Below are 8,795 nucleotides of genomic sequence, written 5' to 3'. Positions count from 1 at the left end.
CCTACCTGGGTTCCATCCTAGAGGCAAATCTTTCCTGTGACAAAATGGCATCCAATGTAATAAAAAAAGTCAACCAACGAACTCAATTCTTGTACCGGATCTCCTCACTGGTAAACAAGAATACCCTGAAGACTCTAGCAGGAGCACTCATTCAAGGGTACTACGACTATGCTTGCACCTCATGGTACCAAAGCACCTCAAAGGCGCTAAAAACAAAATTACAAACATCTCAAAACAAACTGGTCAGACTACTGCTTGACCTTACTCCTAGAACCCACCTCACCCCTGCCCACTTTGACAACCTAGGATGGCTTAGAGTAGACGACAGAGTACAGCAACTTGCAATGGGCCTGGTCTACAAGATACACTACACAACCAAGGTACCCATGTACATGTCAAAATACTTCCCAAAGGTCAGTGAATACCACGATCACAACACCAGAGGGAGCTTCACAAATCATGTTAAACCCAGATTCGGCTCAAACAAGGGACTAAACACGTTTCGCAATTATGCCACATCAATGTGGAACGCCCTACCCAAAGCTGTAAAGGAATGTGAATCCCTGCCCACATTCAAAACCGCTCTTAAAGAGCACCTACGGGAGGCTGCAATTCGAAACTGGCCACCGTAAATGCCCAAAACCCCCACCACCTCCTAATAGACAGTCTCCTCCCCACCGCATGTATATATTCCCTCCCCGCCGTATGTATATTTCTCTCCCACCCACCCACCCACCCCCTCCTAATGTACAGTCCCCTCCCCATCATATGTATATACTCTGTCAGGATCTAGGGGTAACAGTACTGTATATTGGAATACCGTTTATGTCACAAATGTATCAGTACTAAATACCTATATGTCCCTATGCCATAAATGTCATGTTGTGTATGTCATAAATGTCTATATGAATTGAAAATGGGGGACCCTGATGGAAACAAGACAAACGTCTTTCTCAGGTCTGCATCCCCTTAACAATTGTATGTATTGAGCCGTACTGTATTGTACCCATTCTGCAATCTGTTAAATAAAGTTTTCATTCATTCATTCATTCACATCTCAGTATCTGTACAATACAGATATACAGTGCTGTTTCATCCAGACATTTATGATATACAAGATATACAAATATACAGTACTGTTTTAGAGAAAGAGATCATAAAAAATATATATACATTCTAGGGGGAAGAAACTGTACATTGAAGGAGGTTGGGTGGGTGGGGTTGTTTGGACATTTACCGGGGCCAGTTTCGAATTGCAGCCACCCGTAGCTCTTTGAGAGCGTTTTTGAAGGAGGGTAGTAGGGATTCACATTATTTTACGGCCCTTTACTGTTACCTTGCACTCTGGTTAGATGACAAATTATTTTCATTGTACTGTACTTGTGTACGATGACAATACATTTGAATATAATCTAAACTACACCATTTGTTCACATATTATATTTCCGATTTGACGAGGACCGACCGAACGCACCATTCACTTCTCTGTTGCGTCACGTGACAACCTGGAAGTGACGTCATCATCCCCCATCTATCATTCGACTCACAAACACAAACACAAACAAACAGTTAACCAACTAATCAACCAACAACGTTAACTAGCTAAGTATGTTTCATGACTATGCATACGTTCATGTTTGTCTCTTTGTCTCTCGTTTGTCTGCTGTCAAATTGAAAAGTGTTTGCCAGTTATGTTTTATAGTTGAAGACACGTCGAAGACGCAACCAGCTAACGTTAACGTTTTAGCTATTATCTAGCACTAGCTAGCACAGTAACGTAACAGAACGGAACGCATTCAAGGGGCGAAAATCTGATATCAACTTTGGGGGGGACAGTTACATTACATTTTCTCAAGAGCAATTGATTGATTGATTGATTGAACATTTTATTAACACATTGCAGAATGGGTACAGTACAGCTCAATATATACAATTGTTAAGGGGATGCAGACCAGAGAAAGACTTTCGTCTTGTTTACATCAGGGTCCCCCATTTTCAATTCATCATAACATACATTACATACAGATAGACAGTACTGCTACATCTATACATTTATGACATATCAGATTTGCAAATACAGTACTGTTTGTGATACAAAAAGTGTCCAGAAAAAGAGTGTATATACATTTGATGTAGAAACTGTACATTGGAGGAGATGGGTGGGGTGGGGTTGGTGGGTGGGGGCTGTACATTGGAGGGGACACACACACACTACTCTGTACATTGGAATACTGACAAAGCCATACTTGGTAATTTACTGTACAACTGGGTTAAGACATTCCTGGGGGACACACCAAAAGTATTGCTGTAACACATAGCCTACGTTGTAATATGTTAAATGTATATTGAGGAACAGAGTTATTTTGTATGTTAGAAGAGACTTTTAAGTTTAAGTCAAGCACTTTTGTCAAATACAATTTATTTGTAAGGCCCGACAACACACGTTAATGTCCCCATGGGCCGGACACGTCTTCTTTAAACAAGTCAAGAAGAAACATAACAATAGGTCAAGAACAAAACAAGAACACCATAAGGTCCAACACATTTAAAATAAATGCTAAATGAATGAATGCAAACACTCCCAGACATACCCCACGCGAAGGTAAGGAAAAACTCACTAAAACCTAGCAATAGGAAAAAATGCACCACAGCAGTGTGGAGGAGAGAAACCTTAGAAGGGCCATTCAAGGGGTGGCTAGGTGGTGTAGTGGGCAAGGCACTCGCCACCAATGCAGGAGACGCTGGGTTCGAGCCCAGCTCTCCGCATTGCTATCAGCTTGGCTGGTCGTTCATACTAACACAATTGGCAGTGTTAGGGGTGGGAAAGCTGATGGGTGGGGATCGGACGTTGTGGACAGCGACTCCTACAGGTCGGTTGGTGCGCCTGCGCAGCAGAATCAGGAAGCGACGGGGGCGGCGTGTCCCTCCCACGCAGACCCCCGCCGCTGAGAGATCACGCTGTGCAGGTGAAAAGATGCGACGGCTGCTTCCTCGAGTACCGGAGGGTACACGTGATGTAAGGCTCCGTCCACATTGCAGCCGGCTTGTGGGAGGCATGGCCTAACAGCGTTCGAGACAGGGGAGGGTAGAATTGGATGATACGAAATTGGGATGGGAGAAAAATAGAAAATGGGAGAAAAAAGTAGATAAAAAAAAAAGTGGCCATTCAAGGGGGGATCTTCCTTCTTTGATGTCGGTGATAGTAGTGTTGCAGACGGACAGTTGGTAAGCATGCTTTCCTGTGACAAAATGGCATCCAATGTAATAAAAAAAGTCAACCAACGAACTCGATTCTTGTACCGGATCTCCTCTCTGGTAAACAAGAATACCCTGAAGACTCTGGCAGGAGCACTCATTCAAGGGTACTACGACTATGCTTGCACCTCATGGTACCAAAGCACCTAGGCGCTAAAAACCAAATTACAAACATCTCAAAACAAACTGGTCAGACTACTGCTTGACCTTACTCCTAGAACCCACCTCACCCCTGCCCACTTTGACAACCTAGGATGGCTTAGAGTAGACGACAGAGTACAGCAACTTGCAATGGGCCTGGTCTACAAGATGCACTACACGACCAAGGTACCCATGTACATGTCAAAATACTTCCCAAAGGTCAGTGAATACCACGATCACAACACCAGAGGGAGCTCCACAAATCATGTTAAACCCAGATTCGGCTCAAACAAGGGACTAAACACGTTTCGCAATTATGCCACATCAATGTGGAAAGCCCTACCCAAAGCTGTAAAGGAATGTGAATCACTACCCACTTTTAAAAAAAACTCTCAAAGAACACCTACGGGAGACTGCAATTCGAAACTGGCCCCTGAAAATGTCCTAACCCAACCCCCTCCAATGTACAGTAAATTACCAAGTATAGCTTTGTCAATATTCCAATGTACAGTTTTGCTTGTACAGTGTCCCCCACCTACCCCCTACCCAACTAGTGCACTGCAACCTTGCCCGGCCCGGCGGGTTCGGGCTGGGTAGGGCTTTTTTTTTTAATAAATAATTCGGGCTCGGCCGGGCCCAGGCACCGCCGTTTTTTTATTTCTTTTATTTTTTTCATATAACTAGGGTTATATGATAACCTTTGTTTTAAGATTCGTTTTCTCTTTCGCGCCAGAGAAACATTTGGATGTAATTACCGCAGCGCGCAGGGAGAACTCGGGGGACAAGTTCAACTCGATTGGTTGTGTTGGAATATAGCCAGTTGGCGAACGTTTTTAATTTGTTCTTGGGATGTATACCCGGTTGGCGAAGTTTTGTTAACGGTGTTCAACGCGTTGCTGAAGTCGTGGTGAGTGATGTTTATTTGCTGGGTCGCCTCGCTACCTGTTTTGTTGTGCTTTTCATTACGTTGCTCTGCTCGAAATCTGATTTCTGTTTTCTGTTTGTTTGTTTGACTGAGTAGGCTATTGTGTGTCGTGTGTGTGTGTGTGTGTGTGTGTGTCAAAGAAGATTCTATAGCCTTCAATACGTTTTACGAGGCTGATGTGTGAGTCAGTCTATAAGCAGCACTGGGAGAGACGCATTCTAATAAGAGCGAAACAGGCTATGTAAATGCTTCTTAGTTTTGTTTATTTATTACGTTCATATAAAAGTGTTTCGAATATTTAAAACAAATACAAAAAAATATATATTTTAATAATAATAATAATAATAATTTTTTTCGGGTTTTCAGCGGGCTAGGGCTTAAAATATTATTTACAGTCAGGCTTATTTTCGGGCAGGGCCTGAAGTTCACGGGTTCGGGCAGGGCTCGGGCTTTATTTCAAGGCCCTTGCAGACCACTATACCCAACCCACCCACCCAACCACCTCCAATGTACAGTTCCCCACCCAACCCCACCCACCTACCCAACCTCCTCCAATGTACAGTTTCTACGTCAAATATACTCTCTTTTCTGGACTATTTTTGTATCACAAACAGTACTGTATTTGCAAATCTGGTATGTCATAAATGTATAGATGTAGCTAGGGCTGACCTTAAGCTTTTTTGGCAAATGAAGCTTCGGGGCCGAGCTTCGATTTCTTTTATTTTCTTTTTTTCTTTTTTCTTTTTTTTTTAATCTTATGTTGTGGGACTTGTACAGCACTTTGGTAAACGTTGTTGTTTTTAAATGTGCTCTATAAATAAAGTGGATTGGATTAATTAATTAAGTAGCCCCTTTCGTGACTGTGACGCAGCCAACAAGGTTTCACTCGGCTGCGCTGCCTGGGTGCAGTGGGGCTGCTCTCACAGCCAACGACATGACATTACATAATTATGTTGCAACCTTCGTCTATCAAGCAAACAATTATATAAATATTTATATGTAGTTGATAGAGACAAAGGCAGAATTCGACTTAATTAAGCACGTTTTATTAAGATATATTTTTATATGGGTCGGGACACTTTAAAAAAGCAGCACAATGAACACAAATCTGTCCGACATAGTCTTAAATAACAAACGGCATTGCTTCGCTTCTTCGTCGACATGTCTGCTGCACATGTCCTTGTTGTTTTCAACACAGATAATCTCCACGTGCTTGTTGTAGAGAGGTGGAGTCGAGGCGCCGCTTACTTTCGTTTCATTGGAATGGAGGCGGGAAGGCGCCGCTTACTTTCGTTTCATTGGAATGGAGGCGCAAGATTTTGGAGGCAAAAAAAATAAAAATAATAATATTTTTATATATATATATATATATATATACATATTTTTTTTTTTTACTTCGATTTTTTTTTTCGAAGGTTGTGCCATCGAACGAAGCTTCGAAGTATTTAAGACAGCCCTAGATGTAGCAGTACTGTCTATCTGTATGTTGTGTGTGTCATATATGATGAATTGAAAATGGGGGACCCTGATGTAAACAAGACGAAAGTCTTTCTCTGGTCTGCATCCCCTTAACAATTGTATGTATTGAGCTGTACTGTACTACTGTACCCATTCTGCAATCTGTTAATAAAGTTTTCAATCAATCAATGCACTCATGTGTGTAGTGAAACACAGATGAGTGCATGCAATAGCAACTGAACATTTTGAAAAAGTTAAGATGGAGCTGATAGCGATAGCAACTGAACATTTTGAAAGATTAAAGATAGAGCTGATAGCGGATCTATTTGAGGCACAGGAGCGGCGCAAAGAGGGTTGCGTCCTCCCCGTCTTAATCACGGGACGTTCAACACTCCGGCCATCGCTCCGAGACAGATATGTTATGTAGTCTGTTCTGTTTAAACAAATCGTGGTTCAGTCACCAGTTTAAGTTTGAGAGTGCAACAATCCATGGCATTGTCCAATTATGTTCAAATAAATGTTAAGAATTTGTTCATAATTGCTTGCCTGGGTAAATAAATAAATCATAAAAAAATAAATAATAATTTAATAAATTAAACAAATGGATGGGTGCACTAGATTTAGCTAGAAGCTATCATTTCCATCTATAGTCCTATGTACTGTAACGTTAGCTATTTAATCACAATAGTGTCGTGTTTTTGCGGGTCCAGTCCACGGAACGTTGACAGAATTTGAAAAACACCTTATCGCCGGAGGCATAAAAAGTCATTAGGATACTGCTCTGCTCTGAATTTAGGGCTTATTGCGGAATTTCTTAGCTTCTTGACGATGTTAACATCAAAGCAGCCAGACGGTAGAGCCATATGAAATCCGTTTTATTTTTTTCCAAATTCCATTTAATTTTTTTCCAAATTCAGTTTTTTCCGTTTTAATATTTCAGAATTCTGTATTTTGCTTTGTACGCTCATTTTACCATCAGAAATAGTGTCTGATAAGTGGGAATGAATAAATGTCCACAATTTAATAAGATATAACAGTCCATTTAATAGGGCTGTCTTAAATACTTTGAAGCTTCGAAGCTTCGTTCGATGGGCATGGGATTCAAATATGAAAATAAAATTCGATTATTAAAAAAAAAAAAAAAAAAAAAAAAAAAAAAAAATATATATATATATATATATATATATATATATATATATATATATTTGCAAAATCAACCCTGCCTCTCTTTGTTAACTACAACAAGCAATGCTGTTTGTTATTTAAGATGAGGTCGGACTCGGCACTGACAGATTTGTGTTCATTGTGCTGCTTTTATAAAGCCTCAAATGACGGCTTACAATATTTCATGAAAGCAAAGTGTTTTGTTTGTCTAAGATTTAAAAAGGTTTAAACTTTACAGCACTGACAAAGTTGAACAAAGTGCTGTACAAGTCCCACAACATTAAAAAAAAAAAGCAAAAAAAAAAAAAAAAAAATTAATAGTTGATTCCATTTTATTGCTCAATTCCGCGATTCCGTCCGCGATTCCGTGATCGCGGATTCCATATGGCTCTACCAGACGGCAGACGCTTGGACACTGCTGTGTTGTGTGTAACATGCAGTGGTCCCCGGTCATGTTTGCTTTGCACCAAACGTTCCACCCAAAAACGGAATTTCAGTCCAGATTAGGCCAAATTCTGCAATATTCCACGTTTTGCAGTTGATTCCATTTTTATTGGTCAATTCCGCAATTCCGTCCACGATTCCGTGAACACTGATTTCATATGGCTCTAAATGAAACACAGATAAGTCCATACAATTAGGGCTGGGCGATATGACCAAAAACGTTATCGCGATAAAATTATAAAATTATTTTCATATAATTCTATATCGATAATTATCGTCGATATAATGTATGTCAAGTTTAATTAACTTATTATGCTGCTGCGAATGTCTCGAGTCGAGTTGATGTCGTCATCAGTCCGCGCACGTTAGAAGTTAGCCGACAAGCGGAATATCTCATGGCAATGTAATAAATATGACACTAAAATACTCTCTTCCGCCACAATATATTGAAACGACGTCCACTGTATACCCCACACTACTATGAACGTGGCCTCAGAATTCACAGCGCACACATACTCTGCACGTAAATATATAAAACGTCGCCGTGCAAGCTAGTTAGCCTAGCCAGCCTGTTGTCTTATTATGCTGCTGCGAATGTCTCGAGTCGAGTTGATGTCGTCATCAGTCCGCGCACGTTAGAAGTTAGCCGACAAGCGGAATATCTCATGGCAATGTAATAAATATGACACTAAAATACTCTCTTCCGCCACAATATATTGAAACGACGTCCACTGTATACCCCACACTACTATGAACGTGGCCTCAGAATTCACAGCGCACACATACTCTGCACGTAAATATATAAAACGTCGCCGTGCAAGCTAGTTAGCCTAGCAAGCCTTGTTGTTGAGTGAGTCCTACCTCTCTACCCAGAGGTGCAGCGCTGGGTCTCCTTCCTGGTCTCCTTCGCTCTCGGCCATCTCCTTCACCGATTGGTTGTTAGTGCGTGCTCATATCCAAGCTTGGAAAATCGATGTATCGAAACTTTGCGACCACGTTTCATGTTTATTTCGAGGAAATAATTTATCGCGATAGTTATCGTTATCGTTTTATCGCCCAGCCCTACATACAATAGCAACTGAACATTTTGAAATATTTTATAACTGTATATTGCTTGACTGGTATATTTGGACCTGTCACTTTGTCCTTTAACTTTTTAAGATTGTTGTGCTTTTAGTTGGGTTTGTAAAAGTTTGCGTTGCAGCTGTCGTTTAGCTACAGTATGTCGGAAATGCTTAACCTGAATTATTTTTCAGCCCCCCTTCCCTCCCTTCAAGAGGCGTTGACTCTTGCCAGGCCATCATTGTAAATAAGAATTTGTTCTTAATTGATTTGCCTGGTTAAATAAAGGTAAAATAAAACGTTAACCCACAATAATAGATACAAACAATAAAATCACGTTTGATGC

The 8,795-nt window shown here is 40.8% G+C and overlaps 1 protein-coding gene across 1 annotated transcript in view; it reads left to right on the top strand.

Moving 5' to 3' along the window:
- Window positions 1-1,504: 1,504 nt before the first annotated feature.
- Window positions 1,505-8,795, top strand: part of yju2b (YJU2 splicing factor homolog B) — a 43,816-nt gene continuing 36,525 nt past the window's right edge. Inside the window, exon 1 of the mRNA XM_084317999.1 lies at window positions 1,505-1,606. The gene's annotated coding sequence lies outside the window, so the exon portion shown is untranslated. The remainder of the gene's footprint in view (window positions 1,607-8,795) is intronic.

The sequence above is a fragment of the Notolepis coatsorum genome, assembly GCF_963971535.1.
Source record: "Notolepis coatsorum genome assembly, chromosome: 7".
Classification (NCBI taxonomy): domain Eukaryota; kingdom Metazoa; phylum Chordata; class Actinopteri; order Aulopiformes; family Paralepididae; genus Notolepis; species Notolepis coatsorum.
Note: the sequence above shows the minus strand (reverse complement) of the source record. Positions and strands in the feature narration are given on the sequence as shown.